This window comes from Triticum aestivum, chromosome 7B (genome assembly GCF_018294505.1).
Source record: "Triticum aestivum cultivar Chinese Spring chromosome 7B, IWGSC CS RefSeq v2.1, whole genome shotgun sequence".
Lineage (NCBI taxonomy): Eukaryota > Viridiplantae > Streptophyta > Magnoliopsida > Poales > Poaceae > Triticum > Triticum aestivum.
Genome location: NC_057813.1, coordinates 594644007 through 594657797, shown reverse-complemented (window position 1 = coordinate 594657797; position 13791 = coordinate 594644007). Strand labels below are relative to the sequence as shown.

At 46.6% G+C, this 13791-nt stretch overlaps 1 long non-coding RNA gene and 1 pseudogene across 1 annotated transcript; both read right to left on the bottom strand.

Annotated features, from left to right (window-relative positions):
• Positions 1-2644: 2644 nt before the first annotated feature.
• LOC123158221 (receptor-like protein 2) lies at positions 2645-10878 on the bottom strand (annotated as a pseudogene).
• A 1872-nt stretch (positions 10879-12750) lies between these two features.
• On the bottom strand, positions 12751-13558 carry LOC123159388 (uncharacterized). The gene is made up of 3 exons (XR_006479686.1): positions 13505-13558; positions 13238-13282; positions 12751-13112 (listed from the first exon to the last, which is right to left on the bottom strand). It is a non-coding gene; the product is annotated as an uncharacterized lncRNA (long non-coding RNA).
• Between the last annotated feature and the right edge of the window lie 233 nt (positions 13559-13791).

Genomic DNA, 13791 nt, shown 5'->3' with positions numbered 1-13791 from the left:
GACAGTGCTCATTTCTGCAACTTGCAATGATCCTTTGGTCAGAGTTTCTACGATATCTGAAATCTCTTGCCTGTGAAATGTGCAAGCTCAACAGAGCATCTCTGAATTGCTGCTGATTTGTGAAGCACATGTACTTACATAATTGCTGGTGTGGGTGCTCCATTTTTTCATTGAACCATATCCTAGGTTTTCTTTTCTGTGCCCTACTCTTCTTATTTTTCTTTAGGACAAATTGCAGTGGCTCATGCCCATCATCTTCACTATCCATCAGCCAATCAGTTTCTTCTTCATCTGATGAAGGAATGAAATCTTTCTTCACCTCCTTTAAAACACTAGAATGTGTTCTAGTGGTGGGGCACCTCCTAATTGGCAGCTTCTGTTTCTTCTTTGGAGGTTCTACCTGCAACTGTTGAGCTAACTCCACATTCAAGCTCTCCTCCATCTCTTCATCCCCACTCTCTTCCTCCTCCCTCTCAAACAGATCCTCAACCTCAGTGTCACCCTCATAATGAAGTTGTTCCTCCTCTTCTGACTCATCATCTGAATATTCATCTTGATCATCTGCTAGTTGTTCCTCATCTACTTGTCTCTTTCCATCTATTATCTCTGTGTCTTGAGAAATCCTGTACTTCTCCAAGTAGTTGTCACTGTCATATGCCCCTTCTGAATTATCACTACTGTAATATCCCTCCTGCAACAAGACTTCATCCTCCATCACCGATTTCAGCTTTTGTTTACCTAGATTTTTGCTCTCTTGTGTGCAAAAACCACTAGCTTCAACATTGGTACCACTACTGCCCTGACTATTAAAAACAACACCTTGGTCATCAACAGCAAGCACAGCCGGCTCACTGAGATCATACACAACTGGTGGTGCATAAAGAATGGTCTGTAGTTCAGCATTTCTCTGAATTGCAGCACTGTCAGCGGCTGTTGCTCTAACTAACAGATTCAAAACTAAAGTATGCTCATGTTGCTTCTTAATATTCTGCAATTTAATGTTTGTGTCAATCAAGTCTAGGCCATGCTCTCTCTGCTCTCCTATGCATGTGTTCTCCATGTGATACAATTCATCAGAGAATGTAAATCCTTGTGTATGCAACAGTGCATACAGATTGAGAAAAGTGACATCAGAACTGCATATCTTTCTATCCAAATTATGTAGGGCATCAAAGTGAATCCTAACATCCCAGATAGCCTCCTCCACACTACAAGTGCCAGCAAATTTGGACATTTTCATTAACACTAACCCTAGCTCCCAAATTGGAAGAAAGAACAGAGGAGAGAGAGGAGGACTTACAGCACCCCACCACATCCATGGGTCCAGTGATGGCTCGTGAAAGGGTTGGCGACCCACATCTCTGCCATCCGCAAGCGCTGCTCCATGCTCAGCAGGGCCTCCTCCATTTCTTCCTCGCCGCTCGAGTAGTACGACGAACTGTCGCCGTCGCCCTCGGCCAATCTTGGGTGCGCATCAGCCCCGAGGCCAGGAAGATCTCCGTACCCGCCCACACCGCCACCGCTGCTCGAGCTGCCGCCTACACCGCCGCCGCCCGGATTCGCCGTCGCCATTGACACAGAGGAGCACGGGGAGGAGAGGGAGAGGGGAACGAGAGTTAGGGTTCGAACTGGCGGCTCGGTTCGACCTAGCCTGTTAGGTCGGCCTCGTCCTAGTCAGCGTACCGGGCACGCGCCGATTCGGCCAGCGTGTCACCTGACATGTGGGCCCAACCTGTCGGATACGCGGTCAATACGCGCTTATACGGCTGTCAGCCCGTTATGCATCACTTAGGCCCTGAGTTGGTACTGAACTGCGACATGCACGAGTAGTGGTACTGATTCGTGAGTAGGTGAAGAAGTGTGGTACCAACGTGCAATTAACTCCAAGTCCTCCTTAGCCGGTTAGCCCATAGCCCGTTCCCCTCTCGCCGCCGCACGTCCGCGCCGGCCGACTGGGACGCCACCGCTCGGGTACGGCGTGCGTGCTCCGTTTACGCGTCGAGCCCTCGCCCGGCGGCCGCCTCTGTACCGTGCGGAGCGGAGCTGAGCTAAGCGACGGATTCCCCCACGAGCACGAGGCCGCGCCCAAGCGCGCGTGACCGAGGGGCTGCCCCGGCTCCGGCGGCCGACGCGGGCAACGCGCGCGAGTGGCTCCGTGGTGGAAATGCAGAACAATGCGCGCGGGAATCGTAAGTTCTCGAGCTCAAGCTTCTGAGTCCGAGCACTCTATCCTCATGTGTTACATTAGGCTCCTGCTGTAGCCAAATCCCCCACTACAATGTTCTTGGTGGACTCATTTCTGTGGAAAAACGTTGAGGGCCCTCTAACTAGAGGATTTAAACATTTACCTTCTTTAGAATATTTGATTGTTAACATGCGTGGAGGTATATGCTGGTAATACTAGCTTACAATTTTATACACATCCAGTTCGAGAAACTACATTACACCCTAGATCGAGGCCTACGACATCTAATATCTTGCTCTGTTTGCAATTGCATAGCAGAGGAGAACTGGGAATGACGCGCATAAAGTCCTGGCAAACAATGTAGACTCAAGCCATATCTTAGTACAAGAGGGGGGAAAAGCACAATGTACAAAGCATCAGATCTTCAGCACCACGTCCGTTAAGAACTTAAGATCTCCGTCACCGCCTGCTTCGAAGGGGAACCGCATTCTCAGTGTGATCATCATATGCTAACCTTGCAATAAGGAAGCATGCAAGCAAAATGAGAGCAATGAGTCCCCCCGCGGTGATTCCAATAACTAGTGCACGACGCAAGTTGTTCCGTCGCCTCCCAGAGGCTGAAGATGGTCTTGAGTTGCAGTCATTGTTGATCATAGGTCTGCATAGCTTTGGATTCCACTGTAGCTGGAATTTGAAAACGAATCAAACTGTCCTCCACTTGGAACTGATCCTTCTAGCATGTTATTAGAAACATCAAATCTAGAAAGGAAGTGCAGTCCATTCAGTGCAGATGGTATTGCACCTGTGAGCTGGTTGTTTGACAGATCAAGCATTTGCAGGTTTGTGAGGTTGCAGATTTCTTGTGGTATTTCACCAGTTAAGCTGTTGGAGCTTAAATTCAGGATGTCGAGCATTTTTAGTTGACCAATCTCTGGGGGAATTGCACCAGTGAAATTATTGTTGTCTAGACACAATTTGCTGGGAAAAGCACTGACCATCCGGTATTGACGTAATGGTGTCCAATATGCCGAAAAAGGGTTTCCCCCCGCTTTGTATACAAAGCAACCAACCGAACATCCAACGATAGGTGCTGGGGCGGAAGCAGCACAGTCACGCCCAAAAGGAAAGAAAGAGAAAATAGAAAAGAAACTAATGCCAACAATGGCGGATCGACGAAAAAACGAAGAACCTCGAGGCCGCTGCACCCACCGGAGATCGCCCACCAAGCTCCGAGCATCCGAAGCGCCGGTACCAATCAGCACCTCCAAGAAGGAACGCGACGATGACGACGCTGCTGCCAAGGGTTTCCCCTGGTACGCTGTGAGGAGAGAGGAAGGGTAGCCCCGACGCCCTTCAGGAAGGTCAGGCGGTACCCACAAGCGCCACCGCGTCAGTGTCGGCCAAGCCAACAGAGATTTCTCCCGATCCCAACCACCACCTCAGGCACTCCAGAGCTCGCCACCGAACAGACCCTCACCCTGCGCCAACCCGGTCACGAAGCTTCTCACGCCGTCTCACCACGGCACCGTGAAGCATGGTCCGCACAAAGAAGGAAAGGAGCCGGGACTAGGGCAGCAGCACCGTCGGCACGCGGGAGGGCCCCACCTCCACCGCCTTGACGGTAGCTGACCGGACGCAATAGCAGGAACATACCAGGCCCGTGGCCGCACAGGCCCGGCCGGGATCTCTGAGGCCCGTAAAGTTCCCGCCTTCGCGCTGCAGCCGGCACACCGTCGACGCCGCCGCTCCAGACCAAGCCGCTCCCCTGCCTCCCCGCACAGAGAGCCGCCAAGTGGAAGCACCACCACCACGTGCACCGCCGGCCACCACCACCAGGTCGCTGGATCACCACCGGCCGAATCGCACCACCACCGCATGCCCGCGACGGAGGGGAACCACCGCAGCCGCCGAGGGCCCGAAGCCGGATCCCAGCCGCCGCCCACACCGCCCGCAGCCCGTGCCGCCTGCCGGACGGGACGGCCGCCACGGCGAGGCGCACACCACCGCGCAGTCGGCCACGCCGCGCCACGCCCACCAGGAGGCGCGCGCCGCCACGCCGCGGTGCCCCGCGTCAGCACCGCGCCCGCACCTGAAGGAGCGGCCCGCGCCGCCCTGTCACGCCGGGGGGAGACCAGGCCCCGCCGCCGCCGGCGCCGGTCGGGCTTTGCCCGGCCGCGCCCCGTGGCGGCGGCGAGGGAGGAGGGAGGAGGAAGGAAGGCGCGCGGCGAGCGGATCTGGAGCCCCCGCCGGCCGCCTCGCGGGTGGCGGCGCGGGGGGGGGGGGGGGGGGAACCTAGCGGACGAGTCCTACTCAAGGAACCTTGTGTCCAACTTGGCAGCATTTCTCTCAGATAGTAACATCGGCATCTTTGTCAATGCACCTGGTATATCCCCTGTAAGTTTGTTGCTTGATATATCTAGAGAGAACAGGAAGCCCAGTCCATCAATCCAGGATGGTATTTGTCCAGTGAGTTGATTTAATGATAAATCTAGCATCTCCAATTTTGCAAGCTTTGATATCCAAAGAGGGATTTGCCCGGTCAATGGGCAATCATCTATGGTCAATACCTGAAGACTCTCAAAACCATAAAATGTTTCATCTTGTGGTATGGTTTCACCCTTGAAATTGGTTCCCATCATCAGGGAGGTGAGATTCTTGCAGCCCTTGAGCATCTGAAGTGCATTTGTGATATTTGTAAAAGAGTTGCCGGTGACTGAAAAGAAGGAGAGGAACCTGAGATTTCCAATGCTTGGTGAGAACTGGCCATGAAATTGATTGAAAGCTAGGCGCAATGCAACTAGGTTGCTGCATGAGTAGATAATTTCAGGAATTGTATCACTGAAGTTATTCATTGAAAAATCAGCTGTCCTCAGATCCACCATGGTGAAGTTGACTCTACTGAGATGCCCGGTAAAACTGTTGTTTCTGAGGGTAATGTATCTGAGATTTGAGCAGTTACCTAGGGCCGGTGGCAGCTCACCAGACATCTTGTTGTTGTCCAAGTAGAGTTTCTTCAATCTTCTTTACTGGCCGACAGAATCTGGAATCTTGCCACTGAGACCAGTCGATCCAAGACCAAGGACAGTCAGACTGCTTAATTTGACTATGTGGGAATCATCAAGAACTCCTTGCAAGAAATTGTTGGGTAAGGAGAGGTGCTCCAGTGAGGTAGCATTGAAGAGTTCGTGGGGGGAGAGCTCCAGTAAGGTTGTTGTGGTCAACTTTGAGCACTCTCAGCATAGAGCAACTGCCAAGCCCCAGAGAAATATTGCCGCTGAATTGCTTATATGATAGGTCGAGCATGGCAAATGATGGGGTATTGATGCAGATAGAGGATGGTATTTGTCCTGTAAAGCTGTTATTGCTTGCATTAAGAGCAACCAGGTTCTTCATTACATCCCATGCTGTTTTTGGGAACTGTCCTGTGAAGAAATTGCTTGAGATGTTCAGTACCTGGAGAGGAAGGCTGGGATTTGAGGATTGCATCTCTTGTAGATGACCTTTGAGGCGGTTGAAGCTGACATCGAGGCCAATAATGCTTCTGGAGAAAACTAATTCTGTTGGTAGACTGCCTTCGAGCGAATTCTCGGACAGGTTGAGGTGCAACAGGCCTGTAAGATTGACGATGGATGGCGAGATGCCCCCTTTGGGACCTCTGGTGGCCAGCAAGACATCTGTGACTGTCCCATCGCTGCTGCAGATGATGCCTTCCCATTTGCAGCAGTCTGTGCCATTTACCCATGAATTGTTGAGACCACCGTTGCCATCTGGCATGAGCCCATCTAGGAAGTTGACGAGAGAGCTACTCTCCTGCTCCGTGCAGGAGCTGGTAGGAGAGGCAAAGAAGAGCAGGAGGAGCCAAGGAAAGGCATGGATAAACTTTTGCTGTTTCTCGGCAAGGAAGGGAGCCCTTGCGTGGTGTTCTCATGAATCTCACCTGAAAAGCATCTAGCTAGTTGTACTGCTCAGAACACTATTAAAAGCCACCTGGGATTTTTAGTACTAAAGCCATGAGGAAAACAGGAATAGGATGGTGGTGTGGTGCTCAATGGCTCGTCGCCTTGTGTAAACTGGATGAACATGTGCAAATAGGTAGCTAAGATTTCCTCTTATTTTGAGGAAAGCTATACTTTTGGATGCTGAAGACTGAAGCCGTGCAAATGGATGCAAGCAACTAATTTGAAATTTCTGCAAGTAGTTGAAACTGGATGTGTACTGCAAATGATAAAATTACAAGTCAACTCTTAAGAGAAGGATACCTACAAGAATACGCGGGTTGCTGGGTAAGTATGGTTGGTCATGTTGTACTTATTTTATTCTACTACCGGTATGTATTCAAGTACAAGTCTCTCTGCTGTTGTAGCAGTCACTGTAAGAAAATAAACATTTTTGGCCATTTTGATTGGAACCACATGTGGAGAGACCCCTGGTAATATGGTCACACTTCGATCTGGGGAATGGGGCGGGTTGAACTGGATGTTTTGGTGTGGAAACGTACGTGGTCTCGTTTGGATGGGCTGAAATGGTTGCTAAATTTATAATGGGCTGGAGCAGGGTGGACTGAGGAGTTAAGTGGACTGGATCGGGGCGGTTTGGTTTGAGGAGAAAAAAATGGAAAATGGATTGAAACCGTGGGTTCAACTCACACCAGGCACCACTCGACCACATGATGCTGGGATGCTCCACGGGTTCCAAAGTTCCATGGACGCCGGCACTCCGCCCTGACAACAGGAGAAGTAGTGCGCTTGCTTCTGCGATGTTAATGGGTCTGGAGGCAATTGAAATTGTGGAGTTCAGAAACTGTCTCTGCCCACGAATGCTATAAATTTCATTAATCCTATGATAAACATGTCTAATAATCTCTAATTGCATAAGTAACTGGAAAACAAACCAGCATGGCCAGCAGTTGTTTCACCTTTAAGGCTGTCTCTCATCTGAAAGCTTAGTGATATCAACTAAATGTATGCGTAAAAAAAAACCAACTGAATGTCTGTAGTTTACAACTTTATCCTATATGAACTCTTGAGCTGTTGATCTTTTAATGCTTCTATTCTTTTGCTTGGATTTGATGGTTCATTTTTGTAATGTCTCTTTGCAAAAAATAGTAACATACTATTTTTCTAGAATAATATTTGGACGTGCATTTGTGTGACTAAATGACTTTACCTGTCTTTTCACATGCAGGAGCAACGAATGCTAGATGAAAGTGAGCATCCAAAACACCAAATGAGTGAATGCTAGATTTGAAGATCTGTCCATCCTTTGGCCATACTGAGTACCTGTAGTCTGTTGACTGCTTGAGCATGGTGAAATGATACTAAAAACTCCAAGTGGAGCTCCTCCTGTCTCCCAAGCTGACCTACGAAACCGGCGATCTTGCCGCAAGCTGAAATTCTCCTATAAAGTTGCTGTGCCAGGCTCTGACCGTGACTGGATTGTTCATCACGTCCCATGTTGTACATGGAAGGTACTCCGTAGCCTCTAAGGTACTCCCAGTTTGACATGCGGTGTGCAGGCTGTCATAGAGTAAGAAATATTATCAGTAGCGTCACACTGACCGTGATGGCTAGTATTCTGAATGTCTTGCTGGAAGTTTTGAAGTTCGGCAAAATGCAATGGATAGAAACCATGGGTAAGCCCTTCCTCTTTTGTTCAAGTATTGATTCTTCTCCCCCATGCCACTTTGAAGTACTCCCTCCGTTCCAAAATAGATGACTCAACTTTGTACTAAGTTGAGTCATCTATTTTGGAACGGAGGGAGTATTGATTATTCTCCTCCTTGGTCATGTCATTTCCCAGCGTGTCAAAATGGGCACTCCTGATTTCTCTGCGGAGGAAGGGAGCCGAGAAGCTGCGGATGACGCTTGAAGGTGCAGAGGAAGAGGAAGAACTACAACACCTGTGAATGTTGCCAGCATTTCCCGTTGTAATTGATTGAAGTTGATACTATGAATTCAGATTATGTATCAGGCATTGTAAATTCCCTTGTAATCCAGTGGGTTTATGTCAGTGAATATGTGAATTCAGATATTCAGTGAAGTAAAACACCATTGTCGTCAAGTATGTATTTTCTCTGCGACGTGACATGTGGTTGATTTGATACTGGCACCATTTGTATGGAACGAAATTTGCAGCAGTTGCCAAATTTGGCAAGTACGCATGAGTTGCGGCAATTGTACTGAATATGTTAACTCAGCGGATCCATGTTAATTATATGAAAGTGGTCTCATATACAACAATTGTACTGAACAAAATTTGCAGCAGTTGCAAAATTCAGACAGCAGCTGTTGGTAACAATGATGCATGTATGTATCAGGATTCAGGAAACGTGCTTTTTGGCAACTTCTTGATGCGGCAAATAAATTCTGCATTGTTGAGGTGTAAATTTTTCTCAAGGGAGTAGAGCACACATATGACATATCTGTTCCTCTCCTGAAATTCAGTCACTTGGAATAGTTCACAAAAGAAATATTCTTGGTGCCTGTTATTATTCATGGTAATGTTAATTGGAGGAACATACTACATCAGATGAAAACATACAAAGAGATCCAACGGCAGATGCTTGCATACATCAGACTGATCAGATCCAATGTTTTTACATGAAACAAAACCCTTGCATTAATTGATCATAATGCACACTAGTTAATGGCCAAATTAATAAGAATCTCACTGGCACTACTGGAAAACATGCCAGTGAAATACTCCTACACACTTGCAACCAAGACTACTACTACCACCAACAAGGCTCCACTGCTGATGATTTCTTCCTCTGCTTCGATCACTTGATCGGCACGAGGGTAGGATCTATTGTCAGTAGCGTCAACGGCTAGTATTTTGAATGTTTGCTGGAAGTTTTGCCTTGAGAATTGGGAGATAAATGACTGGTGAGGGCCAAATGGAGGCAAAGATGGATGATGGTGTCGCTGGCCAAGTTTTGACCATTGAAGTTGATCTCCAAATATTAACTGGTAGTTCGTTTAACTGTTGATGACAAGTTATATTTAGGGAAGGAAAATTCAATATTAACCCTGAAGTTCAGAGCTGCTACAAGGCAGACAACCAGAAACAGGACTGTTTTGTGTCTACAAATCATCTTGACGTTGCAAGCTATGATAAAAGTAGAGGAAAAGGAATCGTTCACCCCAGGGTCTACAAAGCATATACAGAGCAGTGCTAATCTTTCCATTTCCCAGGAGAAAGCCGAGAAACTGCGGATGACGCTGAAGGTACAGGAGAGAAGGAAAAACTGCAATACCTGTGGGCCTTGCCAACGTTTCTCATTGTAGTTGAGTTGATTTTGAATGAAGCTGTGTACTAGCTTGAATTCAGATGATGTACCATGCACTGTAATTCCCTTAACTCAGTGGATCCATGTCAATGAATATGTTAATTAAATGAAGTAAACACCATTGCCGACAACTTCAAGTATTGCTTTTCTCTGCGGTGTGACATGAAACTGGTCTGTCATATGCACAAATTGTACTGAACGAAATTTGCAGCAGTCGCAAAATTCAGACAAGTACACTTGAGCTATTTGGCAACAATGATGCATGTATGCATCAGGATTCAGGAGTTCAGTAAACATGCTTTTTGGCGCCTTCTTGACGCGACAAATAAATTCTGCATTGTTGTGGTGTAAACTTTTCTAGACCAAGCACACATATCTGTTCTTCTCCAGGAAAATAGAAGTCATATGGAACAGTAGTTCAAGCACAGAAGTGATCTTCTTGGTGGGATCATCACAACCAATGCTTTCACATAAAACATACTACTACAGCAGATTGAAAACATAGAAAGAGACCTGGTGCTACTTGCATACATCAGATCCAATGCTTTTACATAGAACAATCCCTTGCATTAATTGATCAATTGTGATCATAATGCACACTAATTCATGGCCAAATTATGAATCTCTGCTTGCAACCAAGACTACCACTGACGACTCTGCTTTGCTCTGCTATGTTAGACCACCAACAACAAGGCTGCACTGTTCATGATTTCTTCCTCTGCTTCGATCACTTGAGCACACATCCGTGGACCTGCATCATGTCCCGTCGACGAGCCATCTCGATGCGGTGAGCTTGATAACGCCAAGCTTGCTGTCTTGCTTGGAGCAGCTCCTGAGGGGACTTGGTCACGTCGGAGTGATGGATCCAGGGGTCGTTGAACTGCACCGTGTCCGCCATCTGCTCCACCTTTCGCCGGGCCTCCGCTCGGCTGCGCTCGATGTCGCGCAGACGGCTGGCCTCTTCTTCGGTGGCAGAGTGAGCCTTGTCGAGGAGAGCCATGGTGTGGCGAGCTTTCTCGATCAGTTCGCGCATGCTCAGCGGCTTCGATTGCGTCGCGCTCTCCGGAGATACGGCGACCTGGTTGTTGATCCCGGAAGGGTGGAGGCACGTCGGACTCTTCGGATCCTTGCAGCTGCTGGGACACGGAAGCTTGCTGCTGCTCTCGATGTTGGCGGCGACCGCGACATGGAGCTCGCCCCCGGAGCAGGCACCGCGTACGCGCTTTGGCGCCGGCGGTTGGACGGTGCGCACGGATCCGGGACGCTTGGGCCTCTTGGCAGCTGCGGGGTTCGCCATCAAGGCGGGGTTTACGCGCACCCGGGAGGAGCAGGAGTGCAGGTCGTCGGCGGCGGCGGCGCTACGGCGCGGGAGCTGAGACGACGGGAGCACCGTGGTGCCGGCCATGGTCGCGGCCGTGGAATCGCGAGAGGAAGATGGATGGAGGGAGGCTGGTCGGAGGGCGGGGTGAGATGGATCGGGGATTCAGGAGACGCGGCGAGCAAGAAAATAAAGGACGCGGGAAAATAAAGGACGCAGGGGCAAGCAATTTGAATCCGAGTCAGCCTAGGAAGAGCTAAAACGCGCACTTTCGTTTCTGAATCCGAGTCTGCGACCAAGTTGTCTAAGTTGGAATCTCAGGGATTACTACGTCTGCTCTGCTTCGCTCAGTTCAGAGTTAAACATCTTAACCAGAAGATGAGCAACCCTGGCTAAACTTCACTAAGAAGTAGCAGAAAAACATGAAACATTATACGTTTGGATTACAATGTAGCTGATGGAAAATCAGTCTGGTAGCTGGTACCAACCACACACACATGTTTATTTTCACTCCACAAAACAATTAATTGATGCCAAGCGACAGGAGTGCCCTTTTGGCATGACAAAATGCCAAGGAACATTAATTGATACCTACAGTATATATAATGTAAATACCTACAGTATATATTATGTAAAAAATGAGGTATTTACAGAGCGTAACTCCCTAAAAAAAAAGCTTAGGTATTCCACTGCAATACCTACAAGTTTTACAATGACTATGTAGTAAAACTGGGGGATATTACAGTGAAATCAAATTGAAAAAGCACACTGTACGAATGACAACAATGAAGTAGACACAAAGACAACAACTCAGAGACATCAGAGAAAATTCCCTGAACAAATCAGTGGAAATTGCAGTGCAAACACCAAAGAATGGCAGCGGTGAATAATCACAGTAAATTACAGTGCAAACACCAATGATTTACGGTGACTAAGGCCCTGTTAGGCAGCTCTCCAGCTCCGTATAATACGGGAGCGGACGGAGCGCCAGTTTTACAACTCCAGAAAAATGCACTACGGGCCGCTCCGCTCCGGCCGCTCCAGGAGCATAGCTGCGTAGCGGAGGGCTGCCGAACACGGCCTAAAGCTCTAGAATTACACTCTAGAGTACAATATAAGGAATTACTCCGAAAGTAAATTACAGTGAAGGTACACATGAAGTACGGTGCTTCACAAGGAAAATTTACAGTCTAAATACACTTGAATTACTATAAATAAATACAGCAATATACAATCTAGGCACGCAGAAATTAAACAGAAGCAATTCAGGGCATTCTGACAAATTACGGTAAGCTCCTTGGAGGAACATGTACGCACAATGTCACACGAGTCTGCTGTTTATAAGTTACTATTAATCATAAAAGTGTTTGCTGTTCATATTTCTGCTATTATTGACATATAATTTTTCAAAATTGCAGATGGGAAGCAAGCAAAGAACAATGACCAAAGGGGATCTACTTCACAATGCCACAAGAAGAACTCATTCTAAATGTGAGATACATATAGCAAATAATGATATCAGAAACTTGAAGAAAAATTATGTGTACATAATAACGAAAAGTTACAATATATTGCAGGGAACATTTTCATTTACTTCCATGCTACGACCTGACATTATATACAAGGTAAAAGACCTAGTTATCTACATGATGGACCTAGCAAAAGCAAAGCACGACGAAAAGAATAAATTTGTGCAAAAGAGGAGAACTAAAATATATCCTGAAGCTTGCAGGTACATTCAGGAGATGGGCCTAGGAACACGTGTCAGCAAAGGAAGGAACACGTGTCAAGGAATTTCAAGAAAGGTAAGTAAAATAGTTTCTTAATTGGTATGCTTGATTTCAAGAAATGAAGAGAATCGTTCAATGACAGGTGGAGACAAAAGAAGGCGGCAAGAAGAGGAACAGCGACAAGAAGCATGATGTATCACCAACAACACAAGGCTAGAGCCAAATTTTCAGGAGAGGGACATGGAAGAAGAAGGAAAAGAAAGGAAAATGGAAGGCAAGAAAAGACCAGATGAGATAGAGAAGAAAATGGAAGAAGACATGAAAAACACGAGAATGAACTTTAGGAGACAAAATCCTAAAAGGAATACTTGAGTTGTACTTTGAGGGCAAACATTGTTGCTACCTAAGAGATAGATTTCAGAATGTTTTGCGAAATTTAGAATAGATTATGCTTGTTTACAACATGGAACTTGACTATATATTACATAACAAAAGCTAAAATTCTGTTGAGATTTAAATTACCTTTAGTAGACAGTCAAAAATTGTATTATGTGTGAGATTCTCTTAGTAGTTCAGAACTATAAAACAATACTGCAACATTAAGGGAGAAAATAAAATAAATTAGTAGATTCGAAATGAAAAATGTAATAAAACAGTAGCAGAAAGAAACTGAAGTAAACTGCAAGCAAATAAAGAAAAGGACTAGTTACACTTACTATAGGCTGCCAGAATAGTTTATGGTCTTATATAACAAGGAGCAACTGCAAAAATCAGGGAGGAAATACTATAACAATCACAACTAAATTTCACAGGAAAGCCACTGAAATTTCATGAGATGTGCAAGCAAACAATAAGATACAGAAGGAAAAAAGATTATATATGACCTAAATACAGAACTACAACACTGAAAAACTGTAGTGCAACACTAAAGAGAAGAACAGACTAAAGCCATGCAAGAGCTTAGTATAACAAGGGGGACTAACCACATTCCTTCTTCCAACACATGATAATTTCCTATTCAATGATTTCACCTTCTGAAAAAAAAATACAAGGGTCAATAGAAACAATCATCATCAAAAACATAATCAACTACTTCAAGAAAAGAAAAAAAGCACACACATGATTCAAATAGAACTTGAATAGAGCTTTGTCAAAGCCTCCATCATCACTAGAAAGTTCCAGAAAAAAACTAGCAAACCCAAATTAAATAAACTGAAAGAGAGAAGAAAGAAGACAATAAAAACTAGAGAAGAAGACAGAAATGACTACC